Here is a 20,307-nt window from a genome sequence, read left to right on the forward strand (position 1 = left end):
CCTGAATAGGGGCAGATGCATAAAACAAGTAACTTTAGTGCATGAGCTCAGTGTTCCAAGAAGAGAGACTTGATCAAAAAGCTATGGAAACACGGAGAAAGATGACTAACTCCACCAGTGGAGGGAGGACTGAAGAAGGGGGTGCTTAGGAAGACTTCATCATGGTGATGATATTTAAGGTGGGTCTTGAAGGACGAGTAGTTTTCCAAGTGAGAGAGGAGAGAAACAGCATTGCCTGCAGAAGGTATAATGTGCTTCCAGGGGCTCAGTGTGTTTCAGAAGTATTTAGAGTGACTGTAGAAAACAGTGTGTGTGGGCAGAAGTGCAAACAACAGACGCGAAGTCATGAATGACTCTATGGAATACCCCAAAGAATTGAGGCTTTGCATTGTGGTCAATGGAAACCACCGAAGGGTCTTGAGAAAGAGCATGTGTGTTAGTCCATTCTTGTACCACTATTAAGAAATACCTGAGACTGGGTAATTTATAAAGAAGAGAAGTTTAAGTGGCTCACAGGCTGAACAGGAAGCATGATGCTGGCTTCTGGAGAGGCCCCAGGAAACTTACAACCATGGTGGAAGGCAAAGGGGAAGCAGGCCCATCTTACCAAAGAGGGAAGAGAGGTGGGGGGCAGGAGCCACACACTTTTAAACAACCAGATCTTGAGGTAACTTACTACCACAAGAACAGCACCAAAGGGGAAACCACCCCCCATCAACCAATCACCTCCCACTAGGACCTTCCAACATTGAGGATTACAATTTGACAGGAAATTTGGGCAGAGACAAAACCCAAACCATATTAGCATGGTAGTAAGCTTCACTCTATGGAAGATGCCACATTAGTTTTTAGGGCTCCTATAACCAATGATCACAAATGGGTGGCTCGAAACAACAGACATTTATTCTCTCACCGTTCAGGAGGTGAGAAGTCCAAAACCAAGATGTCAGCAGGGTTGGTTCCTCCTGGCACATTCCATGCCTCTCTCCCAGGTTCCGGTGGCTCCTGCAATCCTTGATGGTTCCTGGCCTATAGGCTTGTCACTCCAGTCTGCTTCCATCTTCACATGGCATTCTCCTCCATCATGTGTCCTCTCCTTTTCTTTCTTTCTTTTGTTTTTGAGATAGAGTCATTCTGTCACCCAGGCTGGAGTGCAGTGGTGTGATCTCAGCTCACTGCAACCTTCACCTCCTGGGTTCAAGCAATTCTCCTGCCTCAGCCTCCCAGTTAGCTGGAATTACAGGCGCCCACCACCTCACCTGCCTAATTTTTGTATTTTTAGTAGAGACAGGGTCTTACCACATTGGCCACGCTGGTCTCGAACTCTTGACCTCAAGTGATTCACCTGCCTTAGCCTCCTAAAGTGCTGGGATTATAGGCATGAGCCACTGCACCTGGCCTCGTCCTCTCCTTTTCTTGTGAAGACACCACCCATTGGACTTAGGGTCTAATTTAGTATGACTTTCTCTGGACTAATTACATCTTCAAAGGTAACATATAAGGCCCCATTCTGGGTGGATGTGAGTTTCAGAGGGACACTATTCAACCCACTCCAGATTGTGTAGAAGTGAGAGTGGCAGTGGGAACCTAGGAGACCAGCCAGAAAGACAGCCCCACAGCAGGGGAATGGGTCATGGATACAGCAGTGGAACAGCGACCCAGTATTACACCAAGGACTTTGGTGTGGGCCCTTTCCCAGAAAGAAGAGGGTCATAATGACACAGTGAGTCCCATTGAGTCCCATTGGAAGGGACCACCAGCCAGGCATGGTGGCTCGTACCTATAATCTCAGCACTTTGAGAGGCCAAGGCAGGAGGATCACTTGAGTTTAAGAGTTCAAGACCAGCCTAGGCAATATAGCAAGACCTTGTCTCTAAAAAAATTTAAAAATTAGCCAGGCCTGATGGTGTGTGCCTGTGGTACTAGCTACTTAAGATGCTGAGGTGGGAGGATCACTTGAGCCCAGGAGTTCCCAGCTGCAGTGAGCCGTGATGGTACCACTGCTCTCCAGCCTCGATGGTAGAGCAAGACTCCATTTCTTTAAAATTAAATAAAATTGCTCACGTTTCCTTTTTACTGATAAAAGTGGTCATGGACATTAGTAAGTGGTGAAACAGTATTTTACAATTAGATAATCTGTCTTGAGGATCCCTTTATAGTCTTAAGATTGTTTAATACACACGGCTCTTTGTAGTAAGGTTTAGTTTAGGCCTTCAAGAGCTGAGGAGCTTATTGGCAGAGCCCATAATTGTCTTAATAGGTAACATTTATTAAGCACACACTAAATGCCAGGTACTATGTGAGGTGCCTTGAATTCATTGGCTGTAATTCTCAGACCTCCTAAAAGAAAGGCAATATTATGAATGTCTCCTTTCTACAGATGAGGAAATTGACACATGGGGATGTTCTAACTTGCCCAGGGTCACACAGTGATGGCATTGACCTGTAATTTAGGGCCATGCAATGCCAAAGGGAGTTTTTCAAACCAATAAAAACTATTGATAAAAAAATATAGGATGAGGGCGGTGGGGTATGGATATTTCATAAATTCAAAAGGACCCAATTTATCTAGATCCCAAAGAAGAAGTCTTCATGTCCCCAGCTTGGGATAAAGAATCAGTTCTGGAAGCCTGGATAACAAACTGGGATCACCCTCTTAGTGCATGGGGTGCTCAAAAGGAGATACACCCAGAACCCAGATGGGCATCATCTTGTCGAAAGAGAGACCTGGGATCCAACTTAATTAATCCTCTTCTCACTGCCAACATTCCCCTTACCCTCCCATCTGCTCTTTTCTCCAGGGATTAAGGGGCCTTTTCAGTTCCAGCTCATTCAGAATAAACTTCCTTCAAACGAGTGGCCAATTTCTTTTTTTTCCTTTGAGCCTGACACACGGAGCCAGCTGTTGACTTGGGAAACTCTGCCAACAGAGCCTGTCGGGTGCAGATCTCATCTGGTGTCTGCTTGGGATTTTCCTTTTAATTATAATTATACTTCAAAGGGAATCTGGAACTCACAGAGCCAAAGATCAAAGCCTCACAAGGGACTACACTCTCCCTAACAGTCCCCAACAGGGCTCTGAAGACAGGGCAAGGGAAGGATGTAGGTGATGCCATCAGCCTGGCTCACCTCAGCCCTCCCACATTGCACTCTGTGTTCACATGGCTGCCACCAGGCATCCTGCTTAGCCAACTGGTCCCTTCAGTGTGGCCAGGGTAGGAAGTTACCTATGGGGTATGATCTGAGGATGAACCAACATGGTCCCACACTAAAACATACCTCTGCACACCAAAACTTGGTACATGCCTAATATTACACCATTTGCCAAGCATCCTTTTAGATTAACTATTGTCCACTTCATGCTCTCCATTTTCAAGGTGAAGATGCTACTAAGATAGCAATGCCATGTGTCACTCCCACCTTAGCATAAATTAGCCTTCAGGTTGGTTTCTGTAGGTCAGAGCAGCATGAGGATAACTGATGGAGAAGAGTAAATATTTCGATATCATTTAAAAAGGAAAGAAATGAAAGAAACCAAAATTTATTAAGCACCTGCTATGTGATAGTCTTTTACATATGTGATATTGTTTGTTTTCTTAGCAACCCTCTAAAGCTGGCATTATCACCGGAATTTTGTAGTTGTGTCTCCCCTCCCAGTTGAGTTTAATCCAGTGGTTCTCAGACTTTAACAGCCATAGGAATGCCTGAAAGCAGAGATTCCTTGGGCCACACCAGGGGTTTTCATTCACTTAGCCAGAATGTGGTCCATGAATTTGCAGGTGTAATAAGCTCCCAAGTGAAGCTGCCGGTTGGTTCATGGACCACAGCTTGGGCAGCACTGGTCTTGGCCAGTCACAGCTATCTTATTCGCATAGCCAGTGACTGGTTCAAATGATGGGCATCCTGGAGCCCATTTGGGCCAATGAGTGTGGGAAAGAAGCCTTGACCCTGGCTGCTACCAGAAGCCATTTTACAACCACGAGGGGAAGATGGCTACGGATGAGGCTGCTTCTGTGGGCAATTGACTCTGTGCAGAGCTCAGTGACATGACAGACCTCTGAAGTCAACCCTGAAATCCTAAATCCTACTCCATACTTCCTCTTACATGGAGTAATCAATTTCCTTATGTGTAAGCAAGAGCGAGTGGAATTTCCTGTTACTTTCGGCTCAAAGATATTATCAACATTCTCAGATGAAGAAAGAGGGGCTTGGTCCAAGGTCCATGGTCACAGAGCTGGTTACTCCGGTCTCTATGATGCCAAATGTCCTTCCAATATGCCGCACCGCCTGAGCGGTTTTCTCTCCCAATACCTGATGTGACTCCCCATCTACTTTGGCACAAGTATTTGAGGCCAGACCCACCTAATCTCTATCACCAAGAGGTTCAGAATTCCATTCATCCTTGCAACTGTCCATCCATTTGTCCATCCATCCATCATCCTTTCCTTCATCAAGCACTTACCGAGCACTGTACTCCAGGCTGGGGATCCACTGCAAGACAAGATGCAACCTCAGCCTCAAAGAAGCTCAGATCTAGAGGAAGAGACAGCCCCACAATCTCAGCATCTCTTTCTACATTCAAGACACGGGCACTGAGATCAGCCCATGGATCTCCAGATGTCCAGTTATTGTGGGTTTCTGAGGTGTTGGCAGATAATAAAAGCCCAGTCTTCTTTTATTTGACTCAGATAGAAGTATCCATTTTTGGAAGGTTGGATTTATTTTAACATAGGTAAAGCAATTCAAAATATCCTCAATAATGGACATCATATAAATATTCAACAATCACATTTCTTTGTTTATAGAGCATCAAAGTGCATGGCACATTATAAAGCTTCTAATTAATTCTTGTAACGCCCTGTGTCATGAGCAAAAGGCGGATAATAACCCTTCTATGTTACCGGTGGGAGCAATGGCCATTGTAATTCAGCAGCTAGCCTGTGGTCCTGTGGCAGATCACCTGCATTTTACACCTTCATTAACAGCACAGCTTATTAATTGTAACAATTACATTAACGATTAACATTTATTGAGAGCCCCCATAAACCTGGCTCTGTCCTGAGAACTCGACACACACATCAGCTCACTGATTCCATCACAAGCCTATGAAGTAAGTTCTGTGATTATTCTCACCTTGCACACAAGGAAACTGAGGCTCAGAGAGTAATCTTACCTGCCAAAGACCCTGGCTGGTGAACTCAGGTCTGTATGACTCCAAATCACATACCCTGACCTTTGACTTTTTGCACCTGCTGGGTGACATGTTAGGAGGAGAGGATCCGTGTATTCTTTTCCTGAGTCTCCCATTCCTTTGCTGTGTGAACTTAGGAAAATTCTCCAGCTTCCTTGAGCCTTAGATGGCACATCTGTTGGTGAAGCAGAGAGAATACAAGCTTTGGAGCCAAAGTGCAGTTTGCGTTTGGACTCCAACCCTGTTCCTTGCTCCGTCATGTAACTCTGGAAATTAACCTCCCTGTACCTCAGTTTTCTCATCAGTAAAATAGGGATAATAGCAGTCCTATCCCACAGGATATATTGCAAGGGTAAATGGAATTAATATGTATAAAACTAAGCGGGTAGCATGTAGTATGCCCTTAGTAAGACAGTAGGTATATGGCAGCTAGCGTGTCCATCATGTGATGGAGGTGTGCTGGGTAATCTCTCAACACTGATGATCTCTGATAATTTTAAAATGAAAGATCTCCCATGGATTTTGGGGTTTAGCCCCAGGGAACTAGTGTAACCCTCCAGGGGTGTAGTTTGGGGTTGTCTTGACAAAAGTATTTGCCATATGCTAACAAAATTATGGTCAAATCAAGATCCTGCCAGTTGCAAATGATAGAAAACCCCAATTCAATGTGGCCTAATTGCACAGAGAAAACTAATTATCTAAGGTAAATAAAAAGTCCATAAGTAAACCTAGCTTGAGGAATAATGAGTTCCAAGCGTTCAAACATTATCTCCAGATACATACTTTTCTTTCTTCTGTGTTGCCTTCATTCTCAGGTAGGCTTTACCAAGTTGATGGCCAAGATAAAGCTCTAGGCTGACATTCTTCCATGAGAGCAACCCCAGCAGCAGATCTTCTCTTTCCCAATAGCAGCAGCGAATGTCCTGGGACTAAATACCTTGGCCCTTCTTTGGGCCTCAGACTCACAAAAAAAAGATCCTCCCTGGCCGCAGGGAGGTGGAATATTCTGATTGGCTGGGCCTGCATCCCACGTTCACATCTGAAGCCACATGGATTGAAGTCTAGAGAGGAAGGCTCCGTGGGAGTTTATCGGTGCGTCTATGCCTAGGAGACTAGTACAGTCCAGCTGTCAGTCTGCAAATTTCCTGAGCTTAGAGTCTAAGAGCATAACACTGGGCTTTAATCACCTAGCTGCAAACTGGTGTCCCCCTCCCAACCACAGTGGCCTGGGAAGAGTCCCAGCAGCCACACTCAAACCCCTTAGCCCCTGTGCTGAGCATCAAATCCCAGATTCCAGCTGTTGTCATGTTTATGATGTGGCCCTTCCTATAGCTCCCTCGTTCCTCACCCTCCCCTCCACCAACCCTATTGCTATGCTCCAGCTGGACTGAGCCACCTTCCCTCTCAAGTTCTTACTCATCTCCATGCCGATCTTCGCACATGCTGTCCCTTCTGCCTGGCACATCTTGCTCCGTCCTCTTCTTTTGTATTTTAAATTGAAAAATGAAAAATTGTATGTATTTATGGCATACAGTGTGATGTTTTGATATATGTATACACTGTGGGATGATTGAGTCAAGCCTATTAACATATCCATCACCTCACATGCTAATAATTCCTCATCCTTCAGAACTCGGCTCAGACTTAGAAGTCATTTCCTTTAGGCCAGATGTGGTGGCTCATGCCTATAATCCCAGCACTTTGGGATGCTGAGCAGGCGGATCACTTGAGGTCAGGAGTTCGAGAACAGCCCAGCCAATATGGCAAAACTCTTATCTCTACTAAAAATATTAAGAAGTTAGCTGGGCATGGTTGCATATGTCTGTAATCCCAACTACTCTGGAGGCTGAGGCAGGAGAATCACTTGAATCTGTGAGGCTGAGGTTGCAGTGAGCTGAGATCACGCCACTGCACTCCAGCCTTGGTGACAGAGTGAGATTCTGTCTCCCAGAAAAAGTCATTTTGTTTATCCTTCTGACTGTCCCTCTACCCTTGCTGGGTCAGTTGTGCGCTCACACTCCCAGCTCCCTCGCTCCCACTGCAGCGACATCATAACTGCTTAATGGTATCCTAACTGCTTAATTATCTGCCCACTCCCCCCTACCACCACCACCAGTGAGACTCTGGGAGGAAGTTTTGGGGCAGGTGTGTGTTTCCTAGCTCTGAGCTGGGACCCCCAGAGGGGCTCAGGAAGACTTCTGAATGAAGAAATATCTGCACAGTGAGGATGATTTATTGACAAGTCCACAGGTTAGAAAAGCAAGGAGCAAGGCACCAAGTATGAGAAGGACTTGAGAAGGTCCTCATCAGTTGCCAAGAGACCCCAACAGGGAGGAGGACACTTAGGTCTGTCCAAGGTTAGGCAGATAGGGCACTCTTGAATCTCAGCTCTAGATAAGATCTTAACACTGATCCTAAACCATGAGCGATCTAGAAGGTTGTGCCCAGCAGAGCCCCTTATAGAGACAAAGATCCTCACCACTCCCTCCCCAAAGGCACATGGAGAGGGTTTGAAAGAAGTATTTGCAGTTTCCACAAAAAGCTCATGCTTGGCAAACAAAAATGCTCCCTCACCTACCTTTGTGGCGTTTGGTTCACCTCCTTCTAATTTGCATGACGAGCCTGCTTGGGTCTCTGATTAGCCCCAGGAAAGCATGAAAATGAGCATTTGACATCATCAAGGGCATCCATGCTTGCACCTCCTTGGAGAAAGGGGCTCCTCTCGTCAGGCTTTCACTTTTGGAAATAATAAGCAAGTTCAGCTCATTTCTCCACCCCAGGATGTAAACTGCACTCTTCTGTCTCCGAGCACACCCCCAGGAACCGTGTTTGCTAACAATGAGGAGGAAGGTGGTTTGCTTTTCAAACAAGCCTGAACCCCAATTAGCTTCTCAGCGACTTGATCCTCATTGGTGGCAACCGTGGTTTCTCATCCAGCGTTGTTATTGATTCGGTCAGAAGTAATTAAGGAGATAATTCTTACTCAATTACATTTCCCTGAATTTCCTGAGGTTGCTAACTCCGCTCCCCGGCTGTATTTTCTTTTCCAAATTAATTTTGTCTTGACTCTGAAATGAGCGTGGATATTACAAGGCTTGTTGTGCTTGTTGATTTTCACAGGAACAAAGCAGGGCTCTGTGTTTTAACTCCGACTAGGGCTCTCGAACTAAGTTTTTAGCAAATTAATGTAAAACATACACAGATTTATTAAAGAAACAAATATCATCAAAAATCTTCTACTGTAAAGCAGGAGTCCCTCTTCCCTGGCCTCTTCTCATCCTTGAAGCCATCCCTCGGGGCAGCCATGTCTAACACTTCGTGCTATTTCTTCCAATGACCTGTGCCTCTAAATTATGAAGTCTTACAGATATTTCTTAGTTTATGCATTTAAGATCTGAATAATTTTCTGCTGTGAAAGATGAGGACCTAGTTCCTTGCACCCCCACACCACTCCCCACCCTTGACTCCCATCCCTCCAAAAGTAGCCTTACCTTTAGCTCCCCTACTGGTTAATTCTGTAATTTAAAAATACAGATGACAGATTTGCACTTCTTGCATCTTTGACTCCTTACCTTGCAGAGAAGACGAGCATCTCATCAGCTCTCCTTGTGTCCTTACTACAGTTTTTACGTTGTCAAGATCAACAGCATTCTCATTCCATACCCATAATTTAGTTTCCCAGGCTTTGTCTCTGCGTTGTCTAAAAGTTGAAAAATCAACACATATTGAAGTTTTATTTTCATACCTTCATCCGCTCCCTGAACAAGCAGCTGCCAAGGAGCCACTCAGTTTGGCACTGTGCCTGAAACCAAAAACACAATGTGACAAGGTCACACTCTTGCGTACGTCGCAATGCCAGAACCCAGAGGAGGAAAGAGAAGACACGGAATTTACAATGTAAGAGGAACAGCCGCTTAAATCAGTGGTTTTGAATATCTTTAAAATGTGAATATAAAACATAATAAAAAGGTAAGCTGAATACAGCAAAAATTAAAAAAAAAAACAAAAAGATGTCAAATTGGAGCTGCTTGGTTTTCTTTATGCTTCATGAATATAGGCCCAGTCTTAATGCTCCAGCCTCACCCACTTACCTACCTACCCGCATTGATTCTCAGGCTCGAGCCAGAGCACCAGAGGAGGCAATACACCAGGGTTTCTATACTTCCTCCAGGGACTGAGAGATGGTGAGAGGCATCGCAGTTGCATTTTGGTTTCATGATTGTAAAGCTCCTTCATCAGCAACGAGTCTTTTACAGCATTCAATGTTCAGAACACACTCGCTGGAAATACCACTTCAAGGACAGCTGAGGACAAATAACTTCTCGTCACGAGAAGTGCCAGAACAGTCACCACAATGCCAGTGGAATCAGCAGAGAACACCCAGGGGACATCCAGGGTCATAGAGGGGCATATTCTGACTTCCCTTGGCATGAAAGTCCCATGCAGGTGGGTGTGTGTATGTAAGTAGGGCCTGACAACACTGGAAGCAAGGTGACCACATGCAGTGGGAAAGTTAAAATTGTAAGATGGTGTTATCTGGCCAAGCACCGTGGCTCACACCTGTAATCCCAGCACTTTGGGAGGCCAAGGTGGGACAGCTACTTGAGGCTAGGAGTTCAGCACCAGCCTGGACAACATAGTGACCACTCGTCTCTACTAAAAAATAATAATAATAATTAGCCAAGCATGGTGACACATTCCTGTGGTCCCAGCTACTTGAGAGGCTGAGGAAGGAGGATCATTTGAGCCCAAGAGTTCAAGACTGTAGTGAGCTATGATCATGTCACTGCACTCCAGTCTGGGTGACACAGCAAGACCATATGTCAAAAATAATTTAATTAATTCCTAAAAATATGTTGTATCTGTCCAAGTACACATGCATGAATATGTACCAATTAAGAAAGCCCCAGATCATTCTTCTACTTGCTTACCTTGCAAATGACCCACAAGTTCATTTACTTAATGATCACCGTGGGTTCACTTCCTGACTCTGTAGTTATGTGCAGTCACTCTGCCCCTCCACGCCTTGGTAGGGATTTTTTTTAACCTATAAAATGGGCATTTCAGAAGGTGTATGTCTTACGGTTCTTGCCCAAACTAACAGTTAGCAAATTACAGAGCTGGGATTTAAAACCAAGTCTGATTCTAAAGTCTGTGCTTTTCAGTACTACAATCTACTGTTTCCTGTGGTAGTTCAGTTATGGAATTATCTTGTTTACAACCAAGTCATGCCCAGGCCATGGACAAGAAAATTAAATTAAAAATAAAAACGTTTTCTAAGTTTTATTTTATTAAAAATAAAAAGGTTTTTTTAAATGCATATGGGAACCAGGTAATGACTCACACCCTGAAACAGACCAACACATTTTTCTTGCCAATAGGGGAGACTGATATACTCAAAGAAGTACTATTAATTTTGTGACTAGCCCCTAAAGAGAAAGTAAATGAGTTTATGTAACCCAAATCATCAACTGTTTGTTGTGGGGAGTCTATTCCTCTATAGCTGTATTTCAGTTACATATTTCTAGGTGACAAATTACTCTAAACTTTAGCAGCTGAGGGCAACAAACATTGATTATCTCACAATCTCTGTGGGTCGGGAATCCAGGCATGGCTTAACGGGGGCCTCTGGTTCGGGGTCTCCTAAGGCCACAGTGAAGTTGGCAGGTGGGCCTACAGTTATTTCAAGACTCAACAGGGAGGGGCTCACTTCTGAGCTCACACACTTGGCTATTGGCAGGCATCAGGTGCCTTCTGGATATAGGCTAGGGATATATTAGTTTGACACAAACGCAATTGTGGTTTCTGCCATTTAAAAGTAATAGCAAGAACCACAATTACATTTGCACCAAGCTAGTGAGTTTCTTGCTATATGGATCTCTCCCAAAGAGAAGTTCACACCTTGGAAGCTGGTTTTCCCCCAGATCAAGAGCAGGTACCCAAGATAGAAGCCATGTTTATCCTGTAACCTAATTTCAGAAGTGACATTGCATCACTTTTGCCATATTCTAGTTATCAAAAGTGAGTAACAGGGTTCAGCCCAACCTCGGGGGGAGGGGATTACACAAGGGTGTGAGTACCAGGAGGCGGGGATCATGGGGGGGTGTCTTAGAGGCTGCCTACCACAGACTCCAGTGTGGGGAAAGCAAAACCTAGATCCTGATCACCACCAACCTAGGTGCTGGGTGACCCGGGATATCCAGGAGAAATAAGAACACAGCTCTTGCCTTGGCAATAGTGTCGCTCCACCTCAGCACTCTTGACAATTTGGATCTGATACAGCTTTGCGGGGGAAGAAGGACCATCCTGTACATTGTAGGCTGTTTAGCAGCCTCACTGGCATCTGCTTACTAGATGCACCCCCAGCAAGTTGTGACCACCAAAAAGAACTTCAGTAACACCTTGGGAAGTTACCTCGCTATCTCCTGAAGGTCTCCCCTGCAGTGAGGAAGAGGAGGTATTGCGGCCACCAGGCAGCAGTGAGCCCTTCATGAATGACAACTTTATTGTCACCAGAAAGTGCTCCAGCCCTCACACCAACAAATAATTAAGAAATGCAAAAAGATAAATGGTTTGGGATTTTGCAAACCTAAGAAAACTGGGATTTCACTCAATATCCATTTTCTTGTGTTCTAATAAAACTTTATTTACAGAAACAGGCAGCCTTTACTGTAGCTTCTTGGTCTTCTCTGTTTCTCGACAGTTTCGCCCTGTGTCAGTCTCTGGACTTCTAATCTTCATAATCTTAGCATCCTCTTCTCCCCTCCTCCCTCCATGGCCCCCATCGCTGTCTCTTTCTGTCTCTGTCTGTCTGCCTCTGTCTCTGTGTCTCCCTCCGTCACTCTTTCTCTCTCTCTCCGATAGTTAATTCAACACTCCTTACCTTAACTTCCCATTCCATCCTCTTCTCAGAGCTCCAATCCATGTATTAATGACAGCCTCTTATCCACTACTCTCATTCCCAGATTCAGCTCCAAAGACTCAAGAGCTTGGCATCAACCTCCTCCAGCCTCCTCCTGGTCCCTCAATACTCAATACCCTAACACTCTCCAAGATACATTGTTATGTGGGGAGAAATCAGGGCATAAACAACGCTGCCATGTGTATTTGTGTGAAAGGTAGATGCTAGTGTTGGAAAGAATGTGTGTAAGAGTGTGTGTGTAGGTGTGTGTGTGTTTCCAAATCTCTCTGGAAGGGTACACAAGAACTTGATAACACTAGTCATTTCAGGGAGGGAAATAAATGGTTTGAGGACAAGGTGGAAGTTATACATTTTAAAACGTGACATACCTTTTGATATGTTTTTTAAACCATCTGAAAATACTAATTGCTTAAAAAAACTAAAGTAATACAAAGTGATGGACTAACAGAAAGCTCAGTGCTTCCTCTTCAGTCCTTCACTGGGCCCTCACCCCAAGCTGATTTTGCTTAAATGGCTTCTCAACAGCATTACCAGCTTCAGGAATGTTCTCTCCTGCCTGGTGACATCAGAAAAACCTTCATCACCACACCCCAATAGACACACACACACACACACACACACACACACACACACACACACACACCATACTCTGCATTCCAACCATTCCAGTTCCTTCCGATTCCTTGTCTGAAACACCTCTACGGCAGAAAAGGTCAAATACTTTACCATACCCATCACAAGGGTCTTGGATGACATTCTCATAATAAAAGACATATTAATAAGAGAAAAGCATAACAATTTTTTTTAGACGCAGTCTCGTTCATTCGCCCAAGCTGGATGGAGTACAGTGGCGTGATCTTGGCTTACTGCAGCCTCTGCCTTCTGGGTTCAAGGGATTCTCCTGCCTCAGCCTCCCAAGTAGCTGGGACTACAGGTGCACGCTACTACACCCGGCTAATATTTGTTTGTTTTTTTTTTCAGTAGAGATGGGGTTTCACCATGTTGGCCAGGCCGGCCTCAAGTGATCTGCTTGCCTCGGCCTCCCAAAGTGCTAGTATCACAGGTGTGAACCACCATGCCTAGCCAAAATTATTTTTTTAGCCAAAGTTTTACATAACATGGGAGCCTTCAGAAAAGGAGAAACAAAAGCCCAGAAAAACTGTGTGTTTTTATGCTAAGTCTGATGAGAAGCGTGGACAGTGGTAGAGACACATGACTGGACAAAAAGGGGTGTGATCTAAAGGTAATAAACTTAGGGAGGTGTGCCTAGGAAGGCCTGTGTGTTTGGATTTTCTGTGTCTCTGTCAGGTATGGGACCAGAAACATGTCACATAGAACCAGCAGAGAGGAGCCTTTCTAGGTTTTATGGCTTGCTTTGGGACAGCGAAGTTCTAGTTTCTATGAGCCACCTTGGGGGTGAGAAATTCCCATTTCTATGACCTTCTCGGGGGAGAAAGAGGAGAGGTAGAAAGAAAGTCAGAGAGACCTTGTTTCTGAGCCCCTCCCCATCTCTTTCCATCCAAAAATACTTAGCATGCCAAGGCACCATGTTTTGGGGTATCATGTTCTGAGCCCGGACTCACCCTTCCCCTCACATTTTGCATTCAGCACAGTCTGAATTGCTGCCAACAGCCCTTCCAGCCCCCACACTGTGTCTGGTGCCTGCACTTCCCTACAACGTAGTTAAGTCTCTCCTATGAGACCACCAGATCCCTGAGGATGGGATGGTCCCTAGTTCAGCACCATATCCTGAGACATTTTCTAACTCCTCATAGATACTTAAGAAATACGTGAGCTGCTCTTGCCCCTCACTGAGCCTCAGCAGGTAATCCATATAAATTGGCATCAGATGGCATCCAGGGGACAGCATCGTAGAATTCATATCCCTAAAGCTCAGCCCAAGAGTCAAGCCCCTACCAGCTCTCCTGAATCTTGGTTCATTTCTCTTTCATCAGTGGCTTAAGCTCAGCTCTGCTTCTGCTCTTCACATTTAAAAAATGAAGTTAAAAGTTATTAGCCAATGGGAGGCTGGGTTTCTTTGAACCTTCAGGGGGTTCACTTGATTGTTGCAGAGGTGTCAACTTTATCTTCTTCCAGGGAGACAGAAAATGGATGGAAGCCACATAGGGGCTTAACCAGCAACACACATTCTTCTTACCAGGACATTGGCAATGTGAAAGGATACTTTCCTAGGCTGCTCTTTGTTTCATTTATCCAGGATGAATTGCCAAATAAATTTTTTCATTTCCGGAAAGGAAGTAAATTGTGGTGTAATATGCAATAAAGGGAGCCCTCCAGCCAACTGGATACGTTCGAACTTCTGGTTCTAGTCCTCACTCACTCGCTGGGTGACCTCCGGCAAGTTATTTAACTTCTCCAGGTCTTAAGTCTCTTAGTCAGAAAATACGGATAATAATCACACTACCAGCTTTTGGAGTGGTTATGAAGATTCAATGAGAAATGGCAGCTAAACCCACCCCCCACCCCTCACAGGAATGGCAATGAGGCATCATTGATGCTGTTCCTTGCTGGGTCCATGGCAGACATTGCTAATCAATCACAGATATTTCTTCTGATAAGATTGGACTGGAGGGCACTCCAGACAGAATGACTACTTATGGGTTGATTGAAGCTGGCACTCAGATTGGAGCCCATTTGCCATTTCCAGACACGCCATTTGCAAGGTTCATGGTACAGAATACAGGGATTGTCACATCCCGGGTCTCCTGTTTCCTGCAGCTCCTCCAGGACTTTGAACAGCAGCCCCTAGCCCATCGTACAGATTCCCATTGGCTCCCAGAGCCTGACAGCTGGACTGCTGGCCCCTCATACTTAGTCTTTCAGAAGAGCTTATGAGATTAATGTATTTGATTATTTTTTTTTAAATTAACTGGGTGGATAACACATTGGCTGCTGGCATGCCAGCTCAGTCTCAGGGCTGCTGGGGGCTCATTGACGCTGGCAGCCAATTTCCATTTCAATCAAATGAGAGAGGAGGGAGGCAGAGAAAGATTGAAAGAAACCAGGATTTGATTGAAAGCTATGGCATCTAGCGCCACCTACTGTTATATTGCTGCATCGCTACCATGGGGGTCACTGACAGTCTTACTGGGCCCTCAAGGCATTTTGGGGGGAACATTTTTGTAATCTCACTTAGGTTACATTTTTCATGAATAGCTCATAATTAATTCAATGTGTATAAACTACAGGTACTCCTGGTATAGTGAGAGTATAGTGACATTTCTTTGGCTTGTTTGGTTCACCTGTGTACCAAGCGGGCCTCTTAGCATCCTGGCTGCAGCATCATGAAGACCAGGCAGATGCCAGGTGGGAGCCCTGAGGTGCAGAAGAGCTGACTTTCCTGGGACACGTAGGGGCGGCACATGGAGAGGGGATTCCGACTCCACATTTTTTTTTCCTGAACCTGTCCCTTGCCCACCTCTGCTCCCCAGGCCCACCTTGGGGCCGGCTCATCAAGCCCCTCAAAGCACAATCCCCTCTCCACATGTGCTAGTGCATAATGGGAATTTTACTGAAGAGTTCACAGAAGAGACAGAGAAGGTTACACTGCACCTGACACAAGAAAAAATAATACAGTCCTTTAGCAGCTTTTGGGTTCTTTCTTGGATATCAGTTTCCCCTTCCCTCCCCCTTCCCCCACGTCCCCTCCTAGCCCTCCACTGTCTATCATTCTGGTCTGGTCTCTCTCTGTTGCCCAGGCTGGAGTGTAGTGGTGCGATCTCGGCTCACTGCATGCCCTGCCTCCTGGGTTCAAGCGATTCTCCTGCCTCAGCCTCCCAAGTAGCTAGGATTACAGGCATACACCACCACCCCCAGCTAAATTTTTTATTTTTAGTAGAGGCGAGGTTTCACCATGTTGGCCAAGCTGGTCTCTAACTCCTGACCTCAAGTGATCTGTCCACCTCAGTCTCCCAAAGTGCTGGGGTTATAGGTGTGGGCCACCGCGCCCAGCCACTCTGGTCTTTATTAGCTGGAACCAACCATTCATCCTCACTGTGTTTCTTCCACAATCCTCTTTATATTCATCTTCCTTCTCAGCAAACCCTCCTTTAAAAACAGGGAGGATTTAAAAAACAAAATAGTGAAATAATATTGTCTTTCCTTCCAGCCCAAAGGATGGGAAAACTGAATTTTCAGGGAGTCTTAATGGCTGAGGACTCACTTTTTTTGTCTTGTTTTTTGTTTTTGTATTTCATTTTGTTTTGTTTTTAGAGACAGGGTCTTACACTGTTGCCCAGACTGGAGTGCAATGGTGCAATCATAGCTCATCATAACCTCAAACTCTCAGGTTTAAGTGATCCTCCTGCCTCAGCCTCCTGAGTAGCAAGGGCTACAGGTGCATGCCACCATGTGCAGGTAATTGTTTTGTTTTTTGTAGTGAGGAAGTTCTCACTATGTTCCCCAGGCTGGTCTTAAACTCCTGGCCTCAACCGATCCTCCCATCTGGCCCTCTCAAAGTCCTGGGATTACAGGCATGAGTGACCACACCTGGCCCGAAACCTAGTTTTAAATGCAGGAAGACCAGGGTTCTCGTCCTGGTTCTGACCACTAACCAGTTATGTAACCTTGAACAACTATCATCTATGCCTCCATTTCTCCTTCCATAAAAGGGTTTTTTTAATAGCCATCTCACTGGGTTATCGGAAGAAGTAAACGAGACTGATAATGCAAAATGCTTAGCACAGTGCTGATGTGTGGCAATTCTTCAATAATTTGTCAATTTACGTGACTTAGACACACCTTTTTTCCACTGACTACTTAAAGAGAGACTCCATTCACATTGACTAAAATGCAAATAGTGTCTCTCTCCAGAGTTGTGCAGTGTTCAACCTGTGCATCCTTATATGACAGCCTCCCAGGCTTAGAGAGACCAAGGAATGCATCCCAGCAAAGAGTTAAAAGATAAACGTTTTCTCAAAAGGGCCAAATAGTAAACATTCCAGGCTGTGCAGGCTGTGCAGCCTCTGAAACAGCTACTACACTCTGCTGTTATAACAGGAAAACATCCATAAACCATAATAAGCACATGGGTGTGACTGTGACCCAATAAAACTGTAATATACAAAAGCCAGCCACAGGCTGTAGTTTGCTGACCCCTGGATTAGACATGGGTAGGGAAAGATATCAAGGATTGGAGGGCACTGAGTTTTCCCACTTTCTATCTCTGTGACCTTGAATAAGTGACTTGACCTCTCAGATACTGGGTTTCCTTTTCAGGAAAACAGGAATAAGGAATGGGTTGGTGTGAGGATTAAATAAGTCAATGTCTACTGTAGGACAAACTAGGGAGGACTCATCCACAAACACACTCCAGTGAGGAACATCCAGCTACGTTCAAAATGGCCATCGAGGGTAGATGAAGTTCTTTATTACTGAGGCCCTACACAAAGAACAAATAGGACTTACACTGAAAAATTGGAATCTTTGGGAAGGGGGAAAAATCCCTGCTGATTACAACTTTCCTCACACAGCTCAACAGATTTTTTTTACTTCAAAACAACTTTATAGGTGGTAAGAAGGCTCCAGCCTGAAGCAGGACTGAAGAACAGATAAATTGCATGGCATCAAATAGAATGTTTATTTTGCTGTTTTAATTTTTTTCAGGTGCCCTGAGTTTTTTCAAAAATTTCCCCACAAATCAAGGAATGGGCCAGGATTTAGAATGGAGTCTTTGTAAAGAGATTCCCCTCCTCCTCCCGTCATCAAGGTTTAATTCAGCGTTTCTCAGTTGACGGTGATTTTGCTTCCCAGAGGACACTTGGCAATGTCTGGGGACATTTTGATTGTTGTAACTTGCAGGGGAGATGCTACGTTGTACAATGTACAAAAATCCGCCACAACAAATAGCGATTTGGTCCCAAACTTCAGTCATCCTGAGGATGAGAGATCTTATTAACCAGCCTGGGATGTTGCCTGGAGGAGGGAACAGTTTATCTTTACTTTTTGGAATACATCAGCCAGATTTCTCTTTCTACCTCTCTTTTTCCTCCCTCTCTTATTTTATATATTTTATTGGCTTCTGGCTGACAGGCATGTAATCCCCCTTCCTAGAGCACCGAATTGCCTTTCATGGAGTTACTTCTCCTCTATCAGATACAATCAGGCTCTGTCCCCCTAGTTATTTAACTAGTATCTGGTCCTAAGCAGATGCATAGTGGCCCCAGAGAGCCCAGTAAAGGAAGTGGTTAAGACAGGACCTTAATTAACTCCTCAAGAAGAGGGACTGACTGATCTAGCCAGGGCCTCAAAACTTAGGCAAAACAAACAAATCAACCAAAAAACTCTATGACAGGTGGTGACTTGTATGCTCTGCTGGGCCACAATTTCTCCAGCCTCAGGGGCATGGGTCCTGCCTTTATTTCCCAAATTCATCTAAGCCTCCACCCTGAATGTCAGCAAGAAGCCCGGACCCTTCCTTTATTCCCCAAGCATGGCTTCCGTAAGGCAGTCCTGCTTCAGTGACATTTAAAGAAGACCCAAGCAAATTAATTGCAGCAAGGGAAAACCTGTAACTGGGGTTTCAGTCACTTCATATTTTTCCCCAACTTTTCATTGTAAAGATTTCAAACCTACAGAAAGTTTGCTAAAATAGTATAACAGGCAAATACCCTTAACATAAATTCACAATGTTATCTTTCTGCCGGGTTTTTCTTTAACATTTTGCCATGATATTTTTCATACATATTTATATATGCATATATGTGTGTATATGTGTATGTGTGTACTATATATATAATATGTGTGCATATTTACAACTGTTTTAGGCTGAGCCCTGTAGGCACTTCACACCTAAACACTTGAGCATGTCTTACCTAAGGACATTCCCCTTCATAGTCACAATACAGTTAACACGGAAATTTCATTAATCCATTAATAACATTAATCCAATGTTATTCTCTCTCTCTCTCTTTTTTTTTTTTTTTTTTTTTTTTTTTTTTTTTGAGATGGAGTCTCACTCAATTCCCCAGGCTGGAGTGCAGTGGCATGATCTTGGCTCACTGCAGCCTCTGCCTCCTGGGTTTAAACGATTCTCCTGCCTCAGGCTCCTCAGTAGCTGGGACTACAGGTGCATGTCACCATGTCTGGCTAATTTTTGTATTTTTTATAGAGACAGGATTTCACCATGTTGGCCAGGCTGATCTCGAGCTCCTGACCTCAGGTGATCCACTCACCTCAGCCTCCAAACTGCAAGGATTGCAGATGTGCGCCCCAATGCTCTTATTGAACATACAGTTCCTATGCAAATGCCCCTAGTTGTCCCAGTCATGCCCTTTATAGCTTTGTCTCCAATCCAGCATTCAAACAAGGGACCATGCATTGCATTGAGTTGTTGTGACCCTTGGTGTCCTAAAGAAACAGATCTTCTGCCTTCTTCCTCTATAATGATATTGTTAGAAGACAAAGAGATGTATCCCTTGCATTTGTCTCCGAGAAAGAACTTGCCAGCAGGAGGCACAGGTAGTTGAGAGTCTCCAGCTGCTGACACTGCCCGCATCCACAGCAGCTTTCCTGCAGCAGAAGTCTGAATCTTCCCCAGAAACCCCCCATCAGTGGGCTCTGGCCATTTCTGCCTTGAGCTTGGACTTAATCAAGCAATCTTTGCTCTGGCGCTCCCTGTTGCATTGGCTGGACTTTGTCAGATCTGCATCGTGGTCTGAGGCTCTCCTGCCAAATCTCACTTCCTCCTCCTTTTCTCTTTCATGGGCTTACCCGCAATGAGCATTTTGTACTCCTTTCTCCTTGTCTGCTTCCCAGAGGTCCCAATGGACACAGACATTGACATCTTTTAAGAGTCAAGGTCACCTATTTTGCAAAATGATCTTATTATTTTTCTGATTGCTTTCTCATGATTAGATTCACATTGGGCAGGACATGCATGTAGGTAATGTGACCATGTAGGTGATGGTGTGCCCTTCTCAGTGCATCACTTCAGGTGCACCTGATAAGAGTCGGTCCTATCACTGCTGATGCTAAGCACAGCCGTGATGGTTAAAGTGATGTCCACCAGACCTCACCGTTATATGGGTACCTCATTTCCTTTGTAACTCATCATTAACCTGTGGGGTTAAACCTTGAGACTCTGATGGATTCATCTTCTCATTCATTCAGCAATGACAGAAAGAATGTAGAGCCAAGCCCTGTACCAGAAGCTGAGTATCAGAAGCTTCCTTCC

General features: G+C 44.8%; 1 protein-coding gene and 1 long non-coding RNA gene across 6 annotated transcripts in view; one reads left to right on the top strand and one right to left on the bottom strand.

Moving 5' to 3' along the window:
- The window catches only part of CCDC60 (coiled-coil domain containing 60), a 216,865-nt gene that overhangs the window by 63,377 nt on the left and 133,181 nt on the right, over positions 1-20,307 (top strand). The window lies entirely within an intron of this gene.
- Positions 484-8,633, bottom strand: LOC144577682 (uncharacterized). Its single transcript, XR_013522153.1, has 2 exons — positions 7,770-8,633; positions 484-5,366 (listed from the first exon to the last, which is right to left on the bottom strand). It is a non-coding gene; the product is annotated as an uncharacterized LOC144577682 (long non-coding RNA).

Source organism: Callithrix jacchus, chromosome 9 (assembly GCF_049354715.1).
Source record: "Callithrix jacchus isolate 240 chromosome 9, calJac240_pri, whole genome shotgun sequence".
Classification (NCBI taxonomy): domain Eukaryota; kingdom Metazoa; phylum Chordata; class Mammalia; order Primates; family Cebidae; genus Callithrix; species Callithrix jacchus.